Here is a 20,373-nt window from a genome sequence, read left to right on the forward strand (position 1 = left end):
CTACAAAGAGATTTAGACTCCCATACAACAATAATGGGAGACTTTTAACACCCCACTGTCAACATTAGACAGATCAACAAGACAGAAAGTTAACAAGGATATCCAGGAATTGAACTCAGCTCTGCACCAAGCAGACCTAAGAGACATCTACAGAACTCTCCACCCCATATCAACAGGATATACATTCTTCTCAGCACCACATTGCACTTATTCCAAAATTGACCACATAGTTGGAAGTAAAGCACTCCTCAGCAAATGTAAAAGAACAGAAATTATAACAAACTGTCTCTCAGACCACAGTGCAATCAAACTAGAACTCAGGATTAAGAAACTCACTCAAAACCGCTCAACTACATGAAAACTGAACAACCTGCTCCTGAATGGCTACTGGGTAAATAATGAAATGAAGGCAGAAATAAAGATGTTCTTTGAAACCAATGAGAACAAAGACACAACATACCAGAATCTCTGAGGCACATTTAAGGCAGTGTTTAGATGGAAATTTATAGCACTAAATGCCCACAAGAGAAAGCAGGAAATATCTAAAATTGACACCCTAACCTCACAATTAAAAGAACTAGAGAAGCAAGAGCAAACACATTCAAAAGCTAGCAGAAGCCTGGAAATAACTAAGATCAGAGCAGAGCTGAAGGAGATAGAGACACAAAAAACCCTCAAAAAATCAATGAATCCAGGAGCTGTTTTTTTTTTTTGAAAAGATCAACAAAATTGATAGACTGCTAGCAAGACTAATAAAGAAGAAAAGAGAGAAGAATCAAATAGATGCAATAAAAAATGATAAAGGGGATATCACCACCAATCCCACAGAAATACAAACTACCATCAGAGAATACTATAAACACCTCTATGCAAATAAACTAGAAAATCTAGAAGAAATGGATAAATTCCTCTACACATACACCCTCCCAAGACTAAACCAGGAGGAAGTTGAATACCTGAATAGACCAATAACACGCTCTGAAATTGAGGCAATAATTAATAGCCTACCAACCAAAAGAAGTCCAGGACCAGATGGATTAACAGCTGAATTCTACCAGAGGTACAAGGAGGAGCTGGTACCATTCCTTCTGAAACTATTCCAACCAATAGAAAAAAAGGGAATCCTCCCTAACTCATTTTATGAGGCCAGCATCATCCTGATACCAAAACCTGGGAGAGACACAACAAAAAAAGAGAATTTTAGACCAATATCTCTGATGAATATCGATGCAAAAAGCCTCAATAAAATACTGGCTAAACGAATCCAGCAGCACATCAAAAATCTTATCCACCACGATCAAGTGGGCTTCATCCCTGGGATGCAAGGCTGGTTCAAATCAATAAAGGTAATCCAGCATATAAACAGAACCAAAGACAAAAACCACTTGGTTATCTCAACAGATGCAGAAAAGGCCTTTGACAAAATTCAACAGCGCTTCATGCTAAAAAGTCTCAATAAATTAGGTATTGATGGGACTCAAAATAATAAGAGCTATTTATAACAAACCCACAGCCAATATCATACTGAATGGGCAAAAACTGGAAGCATTCTCTTTGAAAACTGGTACAAGACAGGGATGCCCTCTCTCACCACTCCTATTCAACATAGTGTTGGAAGTTCTGGCCAGGGCAATCAGGAAGGAGACAGAAATAAAAGGTATTCAATTAGGGAAAGAGGAAGTCAAATTGTCCCCGTTTGCAGATGACATGATTGTATATCTAGAAAACCCCATTGTCTCAGCCCAAAATCTCCTTAAGCTGATAAGCAACTTCAGCAAAGTCTCAGGATACAAAATCAATGTGCAAAAATCACAAGCATTCTCATACACCAATAACAGACAAACAGCCAAATCATGAGTGAACTCCAATTCACAATTGCTTCAAAGAGAATAAAATACCTAAGAATCCAACTTACAAGGGATGTGAAGGACCTCTTCAAGGAGAACTACAAACCACTGCTCAATGAAATAAAAGAGGACACAAACAAATGGAAGAATATTGCATGCTCATGGATAGGAAGAATCAATATCATGAAAATGGCCATACTGCCCAAGGTAATTTATAGAATCAATGCCATCCCATCAAGCTACCAATGACTTTCTTCACAGAATTGGAAAAAAACTACTTTAAAGTTCATATAGAACCAGAAAGAGCCCACATTGCCAAGTCAATCCTAAGCCAAAAGAACAAAGCTGAAGGCATTACGCTACCTGACTTCAAATTATGCTACAAGGATACAGTAACCAAAACAGCATGGTACTGGTACCAAAACAGAGATATAGACCAATGGAACAGAACAGAGCCCTCAGAAATAATACCACACATCTACAACCATCTGATCTTTGACAAACCTGACAAAAACAAGAAATAGGGAAAGGATTCACTATTTAATAGGTGGTGCTGGGAAAACTGGCTAGCCATATGTAGAAAGCTGAAACTGGATCCCTTCCTTACGCCTTATACAAAAATTAATTTAAGATGGATTAGCGGGGTGCGGTGGCTCACGCCTGTAATCCCAGCACTTTGGGAGGCCGAGATGGGCGGATCACGAGGTCAGGAGATCAAGACCATCCTGTCTAACACAGTGAAACCCCGTCTCTACTAAAAATACAAAAAATTAGCCGGGCGCGGTGGCAGGTGCCTGTAGTCCCAGCTACTCAGGAGGCTGAGGCAGCAGAATGGCGTGAACCTGGGAGGCGGAGCTTGCAGTAAGCCGAGGTCACGCCACTGCACTCCAGCCTGGGCGACAGAGTGAGACTCCATCTCAAAAAAAAAAAAAAAGATGGATTAAAGACTTAAATGTTAGACCTAAAACCATAAAAACCCTAGAAGAAAATCTAGGCAATACCATTCAGGACACAGGCATGGGCAAGGACTTCATGTCTAAAACACCAAAAGCAATGGCAACAAAAGCCAAAATTGACAAATCAGATCTAATTAAACTAAAGAGCTTCTGCACAGCAAAAGAAACTACCATCAGAGTGAACAGGCAACCTACAGAATGGGAGAAAATTTTTGCAGTCTACACATCTGACAAAGGGCTAATATCCAGAATCTACAAAGAACTCAAACAAATTTACAAGAAAAAAACAAACAACCCCATCAAAAAGCGGGCAAAGCCTATGAACAGACATTTCTCAAAAGAAGACATTTATGCAGCCAACAGACACATGAAAAAATGCTCATCATCACTGGCCATCAGAGAAATGCAAATCAAAACCACAATGGGATACCATCTCACACCAGTTAGAATGGTGATCATTAAAAAGTCAGGAAACAATGGGTCCTGGAGAGGATGTGGAAAAATAGGAACACTCTTATACTGTTGGTGGGACTGTAAACTAGTTCAACCATTGTCAAAGTCAGTGTGGCAATTCCTCAAGGATCCAGAACTAGAAATACCATTTGACCCAGCCATCCCATTACTGAGTATATACCCAAAGGATTATAAATCATGCTACTATAAAGACACATGCACATATATGCTTATTGCGGCACTATTCACAATAGCAAACACTTGGAACCAACCCAAATGTCCATCAATGATAGCCTGGATTAAGAAAATATGGCACAGCTGGGCGCGGTGGCACACGCCTGTAATCCCAGCATTTTGGGAGGCCAAGGCAGGCAGATCAGAAGGTCAGGAGATCGAGACCATCCTGGCTAACATGGTGAAACCCTGTCTCTTCTACAAATACAGAAAAAATTAGCCAGGCATGATGGTGGGCACCTGTAGTCCCAGCTACTCAGGTGGCTGAGGCAGGAGAATGGCGGGAACCCGGGAGATGGAGCTTGTAGTGAGCTGAGATGGCGCCACTGCACTCCACCCTGGACAACAGAGCAAGACTCCCTCTCAGAAAAAAAAAAAAAAAAAAAAAAAGAAAATGTGGCACGTATAGACCATGGAATACTATGCAGCCATAAAACAGGATGAGTTCGTGTCCTTTGTAGGGACATGGATGAAGCTGGAAACCATCATTCTCAGCAAACCATCACAAGGACAAAAAACCAAACACCGCATGTTCTCACTCATAGGTGGGAACTGAACAATGAGAACACTTGGACACAGGAAGGGGAACATCACACACCAGGGCCTGTCGTGAGGTGGGGGGAGGGGGGAGGGATAGCATTAGGAGATATACCTAATGTAAATGACGAGTTAATGGGTACAGCACACCAACATGGCACATGTATACATATGTGCCAAACCTGCACATTGTGCACATGTACCCTAGGACTTAAAGTATAATAATAATAAAAAAAGAAAATTCTTCCAGCAAAAGATATTAACAGGAAATGGGCTTCAGAGAACCCAGTGCATGAAGTTGTGCAAAATGCCTTGTATAGCCTTTTTTAGTTTGCCTTTATTGCTGTATTGTAAATAGGTATTAAAATTGATATTTATGAGTGTCTTCAGATTGAGTTACAGCTCTTGTTTCCCAGCCCTCCCTTTCTCAAGTCTTCCATGCCTCCATTGCAAATTTTCCAGCACAGATATTTTCAGAAGCTGGATTCCTGTATTGGGGAAGTTTTTCTGCACTTTAATCACTGACTTGTACCTACACAAGGGGAGAAGTTGTAACTCAGGGAGCTAATGTAAAGAGAAGCTGTACCATTTAACATATGTATATGAATTTGTCATTTTTACTTAAAAAAAAAAGAGAATTTCTTGCTTAGTTTGTGGAGGTGGGAGGGACTGGAGGAGGGATATGTGGTCGGTTGTAAGCCCTTGGGTTTGCAGGGTAAGGGCTAGGCCTAGATAGGTGACTGAGGGGGTGCATATTTGTGCTTTCTTAGGGGAGACCTAGTACTCCCGTTCTGCCAAGGAGTTTAAAAGAGAGAAAGTATGGGCATTGCAGTTTCTTTGAGAGGGGCTACACAGGAGCTGATTATTAACACATTGAAGGAGAGTGGATGGTTTTAGGGATAAGGTACGTAGGTCGTGAGCAAGGGCCTGTCCAAAAAGGTGGAGGCTGTCTCTGAAACCTTGAGGTAGTATGCACCAGGTGAGCGGACGTGAAAGGTGGGTGTTGGGGTTTTCCCATGTAAAGGCAAAGAGGTCTTAAGAATCAGGGTGCAAAGGAATCGTGAAAAAAGCTTTCTTTAGGTTTAGGACAGAAAAATGGGTGGTACTGGAGGGAATTGCAGAAAGTAAAGCATATAGGTTAGGAACTACTAGACACACACGGAGTATAGCTTGGTTGGCGAGCCTAGGTTCTGTACTAAGCGATAAATTCCATCTGGCTTTTTAACAGGTAGAACTGGTGTATTAAAAAGGGAGTTTGTTGGGCGGTGTAGGTGACTGGCGAGGAGGCAAACAATGATGGGCTTTAGGCCTATGAGAGCTGCTTGGGAGATGGGATACTGCTTCTGTGATAGGAACTGGGTGGGCTTTTTAAGGATAATGCAGACGGGGGTGTGGTGTTCTGCAACTGAGGGTGTGGAATTATCCTAAACAGCAGGGTTAACTACAGATGGGAGAAAAGGAAATGTTGCATGTTTTAGAGTGGGAGGGTGAAGGAGTAGAATAAAGCTAGAAGTACTGGAGGGGTCTGGGTAGATGTGTTGGGTACTATGGGGAATGTGGAAGTAGAGAGTAGTGTGGAGTTTTGAAAGGATATCTCTGCCTAGGAGTGGGGTTGGGCATGAGGGCAGGACTAAGAAAGAGCGAGTGAAAGAAAAAGTGTGCAGGAAACAGAAAAGTGGAGGAGTGGCTCAGGGTTTGGAGACCTATCCATTAATTCCCACAAGAGAGATTTGGGAGGACTGGGTGGGTTCTGAAAAATTAGATAAAGCAGAGTAGGTTAACCCGATATTAATTTTAAAAGAACATACTGGCCTACCTTCCACCATCAGGGTTACCCTTGGCTTGGATGAAGAGATGGTAATTGCTGGGGTGTCTGTCCCAGGGCAGCATCAGTCTTCAGAGGTAAGGCTTGTGAGATCCAAGTAGGAGGTTTTGGCCAGCTTAGGAAGGGTCGGGGTCGGTCCTTGCAGGGGCTGCTCACAGTCCAACTTCCAGTGGGGTCCTCCGCAGAGGAGGCACGGCCTGGCGGGCTTAGCTGGATTTGGGCATTGTCTGGACCAGTGGCCTTCATTGCCGCACTTGAAACAGGCGCCAGGTGGAGGTGGATTGTTAGGAGGCTTCCGTGTGGAACTGCGGCCCCGTGGGCCTGCAGGGCCCCTGGTGGCGGAGGCAAGCATTTGAAACTCTGCCTGTTTTTGCCTTTTACTTTCCTAGTCACAATTGTTAAAGACTTTGAAGGCTAAATTAGGAAGGTCTCATTGTGGGGTTTCAGGGCTGTCATCAAGCTTCTGAAGCTTGCACTGAATATTGGGGGTGGATTGAGAGATGAACCAAAGGTTTAAAATAGTGGTTTCTGCTGAGGATTTGAAGGGGGAAAAGGGGTTGAGTTACCAGACAGTGGAGGATAGATAGGGATGTAAGGTGGCGGGATGGGTTTACAGTCTTCAGGAGAGGGTGGTGAGGAAGGAGAATGGGTACAGGCAATACTGGGATTGTCCTGAGGAGGAGAAGGTGTAGGAAAAGAAGTGGATACAGCTGACTGGGAAGATAGTGACTAAGAAGGTGGCAGCTGGGAAAATGGTGGCTGGGAAGGTGGCGGCTGAGAAGACAACGAGGAGGCTTGGGGGGTTAAAGAAGATCTTGAGAGGAAGAGGTAGGGGCTGGGAGGGGTGGACAGCAGCCAGCTGAATCAAATGAGGAAAAAGAGGTAAGGTCAGGAGCAGAAAGGCAATCAGGGTGGTGAGAATGGAGGAGAAGGATTTGAACAGGTGAGCAATAACTGCAGAGGTTGCGTTGTGATCTGATTGCAAAAAGGCCTGGACATAAGGAGTTTCTCACCATTTCTACAGTTGTGCGCATTAATTGCTTAAATCAGTTAAAACTGTAAAGTCGAATGCTCCATTTGTGGGCCATTTGAACCCATTATCCAATTCGTATTGTGGCCAGACTGAATTGCAAAAAACGACAAGGTGCTTAGGGCAAATATCTTGCCTGAGGCCTAAGGTTTGCAGGTTTTTTATGAGGCAGCCTAGAGGGCTGTTTTTTAGAATGGAGGACTGGGAGTTTCCCATAACGGAGGGTAGGCTTGGGAGAACAGGGAAAAAGACCTTCCTGGATGGCTGGAGGGAGACAATAAAAGGAGCAATCACTGCTGCCTTTTCATTCCGGAAGGGGAATCAAATGGCATAGAGGCGTCCCCCTAAGACCAGATGATTCAGCGAGTGCCCGGCACATGCCAGAGCCTTCTTGGACCAACACTGGATTTTCAGACTGGAGGAACTGAGAGAGGCCGTGTGGATTTTTCTCTGTTAACCAGGCTCCTGGGGAAACTTACTAGTAGGCGAGATCAGTGATGATGTGCATGCACAGAGAGGTGACCAGAGGCTGAAGAGCTTCCTTCGTCCGGCTGCTGTGGCCTGCTCTCCGGGGTGGAGGGGTAGGTCCACGGGGGACACAGACCTGAGCCCCTCCTGGGTTTCGGCACCAGATGTAAGGTTCTTGTGTCGGTTCAAACCCCAAGAGCACTCCAACAGACAAGACCAGGCAATGTGGAGCAACATGCTGTTTTAATGAGTGCCTGGGTGCAGGTGGGCTGAGGCCTAAAATGGCGTCAGCCCCTAGTGAGGACAGGACAAAGGTTTTATAGTCTCCTGTAAACGGGAAGTATCCTAGTCTGACGTAATTGCCACATTATGCCCAGATGGCCTTTTTCTCGATCTTCAGGGGTACATGTCATCCGGCTGGCTCTCTTCTTGCTTCTACTATCTTTTTGGCTCACGCTGCTGATGCAAGTGGCCTTGAGCTTTGGGACTGGGCCTGAGAAGGGAGGAGTTATTCATCTCTTTAAGCTTTCAGGACCCAGGGAGAATCTTACAGCAAGAACTGGAGGGAAGTTTCATAGGATCATGCTGGAGGGGGCTCCATGCAGAACGAGGTCATGCTGCTGGGGCTTCCTGCACAGCGAGGTAGTTGTGCCAAAAGGTTGTTTGCGATTAGCCATCTGTATTAGGGTTCTCTAGAGGGACAGAACTAACAGGATAGATGTCTATATGAAAGGGATTTTATTAAGGAGAATTGACTCATAATGATCACAAGGTAAAGTCCCGTGATAGGCCATCTGCAAGTTGAAGAACAAGGAATCCAGTGGTGGATCAGTCCGAGTCCCAAAACCTCAAAAGTAGGGAAGCCAACAGTGCAGCCTTCAGTCTGTGGCCAAAGGCCTGAGAGCCCCTGGCAAACCACTGGTTAAGTCCTAGGGTCCAAAAGCTGAAGAACTTGGAGTCTGATGTTTGAGGGCAGGAAGCATCCAGCACAGGAGAAAGATAAAGATCAGAAGACTCAGCAAGTCTGCTCTTCCATCTTCTGCCTGCTTTATTCTAGCCACGCGGGCAGCTGATTAGATGGTGCCCACCCAGACTGAGGGTGGGTCTGCCTCTCCCAGTCCACTGACTCAAATGTTAATCTCCTTTGGCAACTCCCTCACAGACACACCCAGGAACAGTACTTTGCATTCCTTCAATCCAATCAAGTTGACGCTCAGTATTAACCATCACACTGTCTCTCAGAACAATTATTCTCCTTCACCTGGAACTCTTTCCTCATTGCTGCTTACTTACCTTATCAGGACTCCACAATAAGGTTGGTTAGAGATTTGGGAGCAAGATCACTCAAGTTCAAATCCCAGCTTTCTCACTTACTAAGTCAGCTGGCTCTTCCTTAAGTGGTTTAACCCCTAACTCCATGCTTCAGTTTTCTTACCTGTAAAATGGTGATTAAAAATGCTTGCCCTTTAAGGACTGTCAAGAGAATTATGTTATTACATGTGGAAATGTGATAAAGATATAGGAGTTAAAAAGAAATTATTTAGACAGATAGGGTAAGAAAGTCCTCAGTAAGGTTTTCTCTTGAATGAAAAGCAGCCCCAAATCATTTCTTTTCTAACAAAAAAGCAACCGAGAAAACCAAGCCACAGCATGGATAAGCAAGCTGGAAGCTTGCATGGGTGAATGCTGGCAGCTGTGCCAATAGGAGAAGGCTACCTGGGGGCTAGGCAAGTTCAACATGGTGGTTCCATCTTCCCTTTTCCTTGTCAACCACGTGTACAGTAAGGAGCAGACAACATGGCCACTGGCCAGGTAGAAAACCCATTTGCATGATAAAAAGATTAGGGTTGTGTGGCCAGGTTCTTCACACACTATGTAAATATCACACCTGCTCCAACCAATCTTTAGGCCCTATGTAAATCAGACACTGCCTCTTCAAGCCAGTCTATAAGCCCCAAACTGCTTCCTCCTTCCCTCCACCCTCCACACTCCACCGTGGACCATGGACCATGGACCAGAAGTCCCACTTGGATGTCCCTCTCTCTGCGCAGGAGAGAGAGCTATTCTCCTTTCTCTTTCTTTTGCCTATTAAACCTCTGCTCCTAAACTCATTCCTTGTGTGTCCATGTCTTTGATTTCCTTGGCTTGAGACAACAAACCTTGAGTATTTCCTCAGCTTGAGACAACAAACCTTGAGTATTTCCTCAGACAAATGGCATCACTTCAATAATATATGAAAAGCATTTAGAATGTATGTTTATGTGCCATATAAATGTTTGCAATTATTAGTTCCCTTCAGTAGACATTTTCACTTAGTCACCATGAGCATTTCACGTTTTTCCTATTTCGTGTGAAATAATAAGCCTGGCCTTACTATGGGAAAAGCTAACTCACCTGACCTTGGCAGGCAATGGCAATGAAAGTTATCACCAAAGCATTTTCCTCTAATCCAGTGGTTCTCAGCCTTGGTCTTACCCTGGAACTCAGGGAACTTTACGTAGTACTGATGCCTGGGACCCAACCCCAGAGTTGCTCATTTAATTGGTTTGGGGGCAGTCTAAGTATTGGGTGTTGTAGAAGCTTCCCAGATGGCTCTAGTGCAGAGCCAAGGTTGAGAACTCTCCCCAAACCTTCTTTCATGGAGGTGAAGTGCGAGTGGGGTTTTTGAAGGTCAGATTCACTCACCACATGAAACCAGGATGTTGGTAGTGCTTCTTGAAAAATTAGTGTTTCAATGCCAAATACATTTTAGAAGTTCTGGGTTAACCAACAGCAAATAATAAACAACCTTTGTTTGCTAGAGGATTTATAGGACTTTTAAGGGCCTTTGGTATGTTAATGGACATTGAAACTCTCAAAGAAGGGGAATTATACATAGAGCCTTTCCTAAACTAATTTAACCACAGAAACTTTATGAGTTTGAGTGTCTTGGGGAACTGGCAATCTGAGAAATACGCTTTGGAAAATGCTAAATTTATGGCAATGCCAAAAGCAGTGTGGAAAACTGAGCGAAGGCAGAGCTAGGGGAGCTCTTGGCTCTCCTGATCCTGACTCCTCCGCTCCTGGCTCTCCCCTGACAGAGCATTCTAGCCTGTTACCACCACTCACTTTACTGAGAAGAAAGAGAGCACCCAAAAAGGACAGAAATTGCCTATCCCGGTCCAAGGGGAGAAGAACAATGCAACACAGGGGAACGGTAGTGGACTCAGTGTTCGGCTGCCCTGGAAGCCTGAACAAAATAGAATTTTTGTTGGGACTGGAGTACTTGGCTTCCAGGTGTGACTCAGGAACCATCAGTATGATGGTGGGGTGACAAGAATGTTGGGCTGTGTGTCCAGAAACCCGAGCATAGCATTCAGAAAACTGCCTCCATCCTCTGACTTGCTTTTCTTAGTAAAGCTAAAATTGTGGCTAGAAATTGCAGCTATGCAGTCACTAATTTCCATGACTCGATAGTATATCCCTTTCACTTTAACCTTATCTTTACAGTGCATCGTTTTCAAAACTTGTTCACACATATTGTCTCATTAGATTCACAGAACAATCTTATCTGCTGGGCAGTGCTAGTATTCTTGTTATCCATATTTTTCAGAGGGGAAAACTGAAGCCTAGAGAGGCGAGTCGACTTGCCTGAAATTACAGAAGTCTGTGATGAACCCAGGTTTGAGTATAGGTCTTTCTGCCACACATTCTTTCCACTGTGTTCTCAAACTGCTTTCAAATTACAGATTTATAGAATTTTTATGGGGGGGGGAACTTCCTTTCCCCAGGATGCATGTTTCCAAGTGAGGAGTAGCAGCCTTACCTCTATTTACATTAACCCATTTTCCCCAACAGAGGGTAGAAAGAGTGACAATTGATTGGAAAGTTTGGGAGCAGAGGGTGAGATCCCTGGCCTTATCCCCTTCCGTGCTTGGCTGTGGGCATCTGCAGGCAGTGCACAGTCTCTTCTGCACCAGCCTTATGGCAAGAGAAGGCACACAGTTTGGGCAGGAAAGATAAATTCAGAGGAGGGTTAGCGGCTCCTTTAGCTGCATGCTGAGCCATGGCCTCCAGTAGAGCTTTTATCACAATAAAACCTATTTTGATCTCCATCATCTATAATTCCTAAGTGTGGCTCTTTTACAATAGATTCCAAACATGGGTAGGAAAATGGGTCATTATTTATTAGTCCCCCCCAGACCTTATAAATTTTATAGCTGAATCAAACCTGAAGTTATTTGGTCTAAGCTGCTGCTTTTAAAAAATGAATCATCTGAGTAACAGTCAGGTTTTATTACTTGCTGAAAATCACACAAATTGATTAATACATAAGCCACTGGGTATCCTGACTTACTGGGAACTGTTACTTTTGTCCATTTAAGCATGGTTTCTTCAAGATTACCCAAGAGGGAGGCTGAGCTCATGTTTGCAGCACCCCGCCACACACACACACGCAGCAGGTGGCCATAAAAAAATGAGGAAACAAATGTTATAAATAAATTGATACTCAGTGAGTTCCAATAAATCATTGGAGTAATCATTGTGGTTGGGAGAGAAAATTACAATTTATTGGGCATCCCTAACCTTTAGGATAGCTCTTAGTTTGAATTATACATGAGAATATCAGTCAGTTTTACTGCAGTAAGAACCCCCAAATTCCAGTGGCTTAAAATAACCAGCATTTATTGCTCATGAATTTTAATGGTTGGCAGCTGCAGGTCATTTGTGGTGGTTCTTCCCAGCCCTGTTCCCCATGTTTTCTCTCTCTAAGACCCAGGCTGAAGAAGCAGCCCATATTCGCGACATGGCATCCTTGTGGAAGAGGAATGGAACCCATGGTGCCTCTTAAAGCATCTGTTCACACAAGGCAGACGACACTTCTGCTTACATCCCTTTGGCCAAAGCCTGTCACATGGCCAAGTAAAGAGGGATGTAAGCTGCTCCCTCAGGAGGACTACAAGTCCCATGGCCATGAAAGGGCATGTATAATAGAGAAGGAGAGAGCACATACTTGAGAGAAATAATACAATCATCCACAGAGTGTACACCAGGTCTGGAGAAGTCCTAATCTGGACCTGGCCTTAAAGTGAGAATATATCACCCTTTTGACCCTCTGGAAAACCCTCTCCTAGAGTTAGAAGGGGGTGGAGGAGGTTGAAATGTAAAAGGAGGAGAGAGTTGCGTCAGGTGGAGGGAGTAGTCCTGTAAAATGTGCTTTGGATTGGAGTCCACTAAACAGACCATCCCCAACCCCCCTCCCTGAGGCATTAGATGTCTTGCAGGCTATTCATGCAGGAGAGGGAAAATTGGGTATTCAGTGGCACAAATAATCCAAAACTCATTGATATTTGAATACTTACTGCTGTTTGTGATGTCTGTAGCCAGCATAGTTCCCTTCTTGATTGCACTTCGCCAGGATCACTGTGAAGGTTGCTTGGTATTCCCCATGCACACAGCAGCTAATGGGAAGAAGACAGTGAGGAGGAGCATGAGATGAAAGTCAACTAAATAAGGTGAGGCTGGCCACAAAAGTGATTAATTCATATAGGGACAAATGAGTAACCTCTTACTCCCAGCTGAATTCTAAGCCTCACACAGCGAATTAGAGAGAGCAAATCTCATGAGACTTCACTGCCTTCTCCAACTATTGATTCTGCAGTAGCCTCACCCTTTCTCCCAGGATGTAAACTCAAGATTGGCGAGGAGAGGCCAGGGCTCAGGGAAATTATAGACTGTAGCATGCTGCAGCCCTTGAAAGGAGTTCATAATTTTTTTTCCTTATTCCCTCTTGTATAAAGGAGTGATTGAGGGCCTACTAGTTGCAAATGTGTGGGCACTATAGGGAAGTCAAAAGTAATAAGGAGACACTATCCCTGCCCCTCCAAAATTATTGCTAGTGATGATAATATTTTATAACTTTAAAGCTCCTTTAATGTTTTAAGTTGCTTCATAGTAGGAGGCCAGAGCTATAGAAGCAGCTCTGTAACCAAGAAGCTGCCAGAGGCCCCCTCTAAGATCTTTCTGTCCTTAGAGACATTTTTCATGTTCTCAAGCTTGTGAGGTGCAGTACCCAGGGCTGTGGTGGTACCCAGCCTGGGAGGTGATGTCTGTGGGCTTATGAATTTGGGAGACAGCACTCAGCTAAAGTAGCTAAGCTACCAGAAATAAAACAACAGGAAAAAATGCAAAATATCTTGTCCATGCAGCATTTTGCATTACCTCACTATCTAGAAAAATAGTTTGCAATATTGCTGAGTGGTTAAGAGCTGAATTTTTTACAATAGACCATCAGGTTCAAAACTTGACTTATCCGTTTATTAGCTGTGTGACCTTGGAAAAGTTATCTTACTCTGTGTGCCTCAGTTTCCTATCTAGAACTAGGATTGTTATGAGAATCCAAAACACGATGTTTTATTTTCTTGTTGCTTAGCTAATTACAAAAACACCCACTGAAGCAGCACTAAGAATATGATGGTTCCACTATAACAGTACAAGTCTAAGTCTCTCGAGATACTAAGGTTCAGGCATATGATTTAGGTTCTTTCAACCAGACCTACCTGCAAGGGCCTATGATTTGGAAGTGAGGAAATGGCAGGTATGGGATTTCCATTTTGCAGCCTGGGGGGTGGCAGAAGCCACATGTTTCTGTGATTGGAAGTGGGGGAAGCAGGAGAGGCCATTTGCTATCATGGATAGGGCTGTGGGGTCCTGGGATCAGTGGCCAGCTCCTCAGGGTGTTTCCAGGAGTTGTTACTAGAAATCAGCCTAGAATTGTCCCTCTAGTCGTTTTCGTGACTCTGGGAGCTAGGGAAAGTAGCCTGGGCTCCAATCCTGGCTCTGCCGCTTCATAATTGTGTGATCTCAGGCAAGTTATCTCACTGCTTTATGCCAGTTTCCTTATCTGGAAAGTGGGGCAAATAGGTAGTTGTCGCACAGGGTTTTCATACAGTATAAAGGAGTTAATACAGGTAAAGCATTTCGAATGCACCCTGACACATGGTAAACATATTAATGTTACGTTATTGTTGTTGTTGCTTCTGTTGTTATTATTACTAATAATATATTTCAAACTAGCTAAAGTGGATTCTTTTGTCTACAAGTAAAAGCACAGATTAATACAAAGAGCAACATGCTTTGTACTTGAATTTTTAGGTAAACAAGTATTAACACATACATGTGTTGGTGCCTGAAAAGGCCAAGAATCTATAGTTTAGAAAGTGTATAAATAGATGAAGACAATTTATAAAAAATTGTTAATGAAGTCAGGGAATTACAGGATGGAATGCAGAACAGGGACAATCAACTGTGTTACAAGAATATGAAAAACCTCACTGAAGGAGGTATAGAGAAAAGGTGCTGATTTAAGCAACTTTGGAAACGAGCAGAGACCTTAAGACTAAAGGCAAAAGAAACTGTACACAAGCACTGTATCCAAACTGATAAAGTCTTTCCTACAGAGATTACCGGCAAGTGGAGGAGGCTAGAATGACTCATATGGTAATAGATTACAGTTAAAGATGTTAGAATTAACTCTGCTGGGTGTGGTGGCTCATGCCTATAATCCTAGCACTTTGGGGGTCCAAGGCAGGAGGATTGCTTAAGCCCGAGTTCAAGACAGGCCTTGGCAACATAGTGAAACCTCATCTCTACAAAAATCATGGGAAGTAGCTGGGTGTTGTGGTGCATACTTGTAGTCCCAGCTACTTGGGAGGTTGAGGTGGGAGGATCACTTGAGCCCAGGATGCAGAAGTTGCAGTGAGCCAAGATCATGCCACTGCATTCCAGCCTGAAAGCAGAGATTCTGCCTCAAAAAAAAAAAAAAAGGATTTGCTCATTTTCAGCTTAATATAGTTAAATGTACAAATATTTGTAAATAGGTGCATGTACACAGGTTAGCACATATACATATAATTCTCTCTTCTGTCAGCTAAGAAAGCCTAAAAGAAACAACATCTTTATAGCACACCTAGTGCTCAGATCTTGGTTCCTTATATCATTCTGCAATAAAAGGAACCAGGGATCCTTGAAGAAATTGCCTGTTCTAGCACTAGTGAAGGAAACACAGAAGATAAGCCTGGAGCAGCACCTTATAGTGCCAAAAAGTAAGAAAGCACTAAGGAAGAAAGAGAAAGGGGGGCTGGGGAGAGGAAGTAGGGAAGGTAAGGAAGGGGAGGGGAAAACAGAGAAAGGGTGGAAACAGGGGGTCCATAGTAATAGGATACATCAATAGGAGACAACTGTAAGAGTTCCCAATGGCCAACTCTGGGTCAACTTGAGTGCCAGAATAAACAAAATTATAACCCAAACTATAAAAGAAATATCCATGAGTCTATACAGACATAGATGATTTTAAAAATAAATAATTGAAGTAGAAGGGACAAATCTGTGAAGAACAATTCCAGGTAATTTATGTGAATACTCCACCTCTAGTATGTGGAGCATAACTGCCCCCTACCAAAGTGTGAGCTATCTATACTGATTTCCTTGCAAAGAGTACAGTATGGAAAGGTGAATGGGGAGCAGGAAGTAATTTGCTATAGAGAAATCTGACAAACAATACCTTGGCCAGGTGATCAAGGTTAATATCAATAGCGCTAAGTCAAATGAATCATATGTACCCTTGATATGATTTAGTGAGATACTGAAGGATAATATAATGAGGCTAACTGTATTACCCCTGTGCTCTTCCTCCCAAAAACCTATAACCCCAGCCTAATCATGAGGAACAAAATTAGAAAAATCCAAATTGAGGGATAGTCTCTACAAAATACCTGACCAGTACTCTACCCCTCAAACTGTCAAGGTCATCAAAAATAAAGAATGTCCAAGAAGTTGTCATACTCTCAAGGGGCCTAAGGAGACATAACAGCTAAATGGAATGTGGTCTCTTGGATGGGATCCTGGAACAACAAAAAGGCATTAAGTAAAAACTAAGCAAATCTGTATAAAGTATGCATTGTAGTGAATTTTTTTAAAAGTGAATGAAGAAATTTCAAAAGAAGAGATAGACAATGACAAAAGCTTTATTAATATCAACATTTTGAAGACACAGACCCAGCAACTGGAAGGGAGAAATTTGAGTGCCATACAAGAAGCTCTTTTGGATTCTGCCATACATGAAGCTCTTTTGGATTCTACAGTAGATGCAGAGAATGCCTTCTGCTGGTGGACCTATTATACCACAACTGAAAGTTGTGATTTGGACTGGTAATAGAACCTGTAAAACCTACATTGATGAAGTTCCCCAGCACAAGTTGGAGCTACATCTGCTTTAAAAGAAACCAAGGAATTATTTTGATAAATTTTGTAGTGAAATTAGTAGGATTCTCAAAATGATCAGCCTCTGAGAAGTATGTATCAACAATCACCTTGAACACTTGGTTCAAGAATATTGTGCTCCCCATCCCGGCTGCCTAAGACAGGAGATGGTGCCAGCTGGGAAAAGAGAGAAGAAACTGGAAGGAACAGATTTTTTTTTCTAAAATCACAGAATAATGAGAAATGGAATAAAACATTAGCAGCATTCCTAATGGTACCATTTTGGTAAATCTTAAACAGAACACAACTGAGGCAACAGTTTTGAAAGACATTAGAATTTATGAAGTCGCTCCAGTCAAAAGTTAAGCAAATAATATGACTAGGGATATGCCTAAAGCAATTATCCCAGAATGTGCAGTAGATGTTTCTTAAAATGTATTGTTACACTTGCTCCTAATCAGTTGCTTTCTCATGTTCAGTTATATTTCATTTTGCTTAATCTGTAAAAACAATACATCGCAGAACCTGTTCAGAGGGTGAGAGAATATATATGTATCTAAATACATGTATATATCATATATATCTAAATGCACATAGAGATATAAACGCACACATGTGTATATATATATATATATATATACATAAATTGTGTTATGATGAATGTAATTTAAAGCTCTTGAGAATTAGTATTATGTTTAATCGAGTCATTTTAAATGATCTTTAAGAAAGCATAATAGTGACCATCTCATTTGATTCTCTGAGGAATTTTGTGAGGTAATAACACCAGGTATTGTAATCCTCATGTTACAGGGGGAAAATAAGCCCAGAGAGGTTAAGTGGCTTGCTCAAGGTCACAGAGTTAGAAGAGCTTGCAATATAGTTGGGCTAATAAAACACATCCATGCACATAAAACATCCTGAAATAATTAGAAGCTTGTGGTTTTTTTCTGAATCAAATTTCCAAGCCCCAAAGATATTCTCACAAGAGATCCCCAAAGAGATCCACACAAACAAATCATTTTCGTCTGCCTGAGAAATACAGCGGGTTCTTTTCGAGGGTGAAAAACAAATTTGCCTTCTTCGAGCTTGCAGATGAAGTAGAAATATTGGTGCAAGACTTTTACAGTTCATTAACTGTCATCCAGAGCAAGGAAGATTTGTGGCTTGCTTAAGGGACCGTTGGGCAGGGGTACGACACACATGCCAATAGGTTTAACTCTTTAGCAACAGGCAGTGGCAACAGACCAGGAGGCCACAAGCTCCCAGACAAGGACAATGAGGACATCAGTCACACTCAGAGTAGATTGCTGTGGGTCCTCACATTAAAAAAACCTCTAGGATATTGTGTGCAGAATTATTTTTATGTTCTTTCTGGAGGTTTCCTTTATAAAATCAATATTTATAAGCCACTTCTGGAAGACCTATGTTGTTAGTATTAGATACTATAAATTGAATATTACAGCCATCAGCTCTACATTTCTAGTTCTTTAGATTTATAATCGGCATTTCAGATATGCCAGAGTGAAGGACAAAAGTTAGACTAAAATCTATGGCAGAAAAGAGCAGTTAACACATTTATTCAATGACCGAGCACAGTGTTCTTTTAGTTTCAACAGAATTACTTGGTATTCTGCCCATGACAGGTTGTTTACTCTAAAATAAATTTCTAAAGAATTGACCGGTTTGGATCAAATGTGTAATCCTGAAGGGCATAAGAAAACACCTGGAATTTGATTTTTTTTTAGTTCCCACATATGAGTGAGAACGTATAATGTTTGTTTTTGTTTTCTGTGCCTGCATAAGAAAACACCTGGAATTTGATTTTGAGGTCACTCATCCATCTTGAAAAAAAAAAAAAGTGACTGGAAACTTCCTAATGAGCTTATCTTATGATTGTCCTGACGTTTGGACCACTGTGCTACATCTGTTGATGTTTGTTGTTATTTTGGGTGAAATAAAGTCTTCTGTGCCTATGTAAGTAATCAATGCCTGATATTAAGTGATATTGTGTTAGATTTACCTAGAATTAAATAAAAAGAGCTTGCATTTCACAGAGGGATATACACAGTTACTATCGCCCCATGCTGAAAACTGCAACCAAGGCACATGCTATTATTTATGGTAACAAACAATTACCCTTCACAATAGAACTAAAAACAGAATTCTGACTCATGAATATGCTTTTAATATTTCCCTGCCGTGGACATTAATTTTTCCCCACCCTGGAACACACTGAGAAAGAGTGTTGTGTACATGCAGAAGAGTGCATGTGGGTGTAATGTGCCTGTGTGTGTGAATATAAATAGTCAATAAAACAGAACTCCACTCATTATTTTTTACTAAACACAAATAATAACATCTAGTAAATGTTTAGCAAATGTTTAACAAATGTTCTGAAAATTTTAATACAGAGCAAAGATTATTACTGATCTATTATTTTAAGACTATTAGTATAATTAATCTTTCAATGAGTGATACACAAAATATTATGACGATCCTTTGAGACCATAATCATGTTGTCAATGATCAATTTTTTATTTTTTATTTTTATAGGTATATAAGAAATGTATATATTTTCAGAGTACTTGTGATAATTTGATACCTTCAAATAATCAAATCAGGGTAATTGGGATATCCAACACTTTAAATATTAATCATTTCTAATTATTCTCTTCTAGCTATTTTGAAATGTACAATTAATTAATGGTAACTACAGTCACCCACCTGATCTATCACACACTATGTTTCATTTCTTCTAAGTGTATATTTGTACCCATTGATCAACCTGTCTTCATCCCTCTCTTCCTCTACACTTGCCAGTCTCTGGTAACCACCAATCTACTCTCCATCTTCATGAGATCCACTTTTTTAGTTCCCACATATGAGTGAGAACATATAATGTTTGTTTTTGTTTTTCTTTGCCTGGCTTATTTCTCTTAATACAATGACCTCCAGTTTCATCCATGTTGCTGCAAATGACAGGATTTCAATTTTTATGGCTGATATTTCATTGTATATATATCACATTTTTATTATCCGTTCATCCAATGATGGACACAAATGTTGATTTCATATTTTGGCTGTTATACATACAACTCCAATAAATATGGAAGTACAGATATCTCTTTGATATATGGATTTCCTTTCCTTTGGATATATACCCAGCTGGATATATGGTAGCTCTAGTTTTAGTTTTTAAAGGAAACTTCATACTGATTTCCTTAGTGGCTGTATTAATTAACCTTCCCACCAACAGTATACAAGGGTTCCCCTTTCTCCATATCCTTACCAGCAGCTGTTACTCCCTGACTTTTTGATAAAAGCCATTCTAATTGGGGTGAGATGATATATCATTGTTGTTTTGATTTGCATTTCTCTGATGATTAGTGATGTTGAGCATTTTTTTACATACTTGTTGGTCATTTGTACGTCTTTTTTATGAGAGATGTCTATTCATGTTCTTTGTCCGCTTTTTAATTGAATTGTTTGCTTTTTTGATATTGTTTGAGCTCCTTATATTAATATATTCTGATAAATGTTTTCTGATCTGCATTTCTCTGATGATTAGTGATGTTGAGCATTTTTTCACATACCTGTTAGTCATTTGTATGTCTTTTTTTGAGGGATGTCTATTCCTGTCCTTTGTCCACTTTTTAATTGAATTGTTTTTTTTTTGCTGTTGAGTTGTTTAAACTCCTTATATTAACATATTTGATGAAGATTTTTATCATAAAGCCATGTTGAATTTTACCTAATGCTTTTTCAGTATCTATTGAAATGATC

General features: G+C 41.5%; 1 pseudogene; it reads right to left on the bottom strand.

Annotated features, from left to right (window-relative positions):
- Window positions 1-5,858: 5,858 nt before the first annotated feature.
- On the bottom strand, window positions 5,859-8,769 carry LOC134732227 (transcription factor NF-E4-like; annotated as a pseudogene).
- Window positions 8,770-20,373: the final 11,604 nt, after the last annotated feature.

The sequence above is a fragment of the Symphalangus syndactylus genome, chromosome 1, assembly GCF_028878055.3.
Source record: "Symphalangus syndactylus isolate Jambi chromosome 1, NHGRI_mSymSyn1-v2.1_pri, whole genome shotgun sequence".
Taxonomy (NCBI): Eukaryota; Metazoa; Chordata; class Mammalia; order Primates; family Hylobatidae; genus Symphalangus; species Symphalangus syndactylus.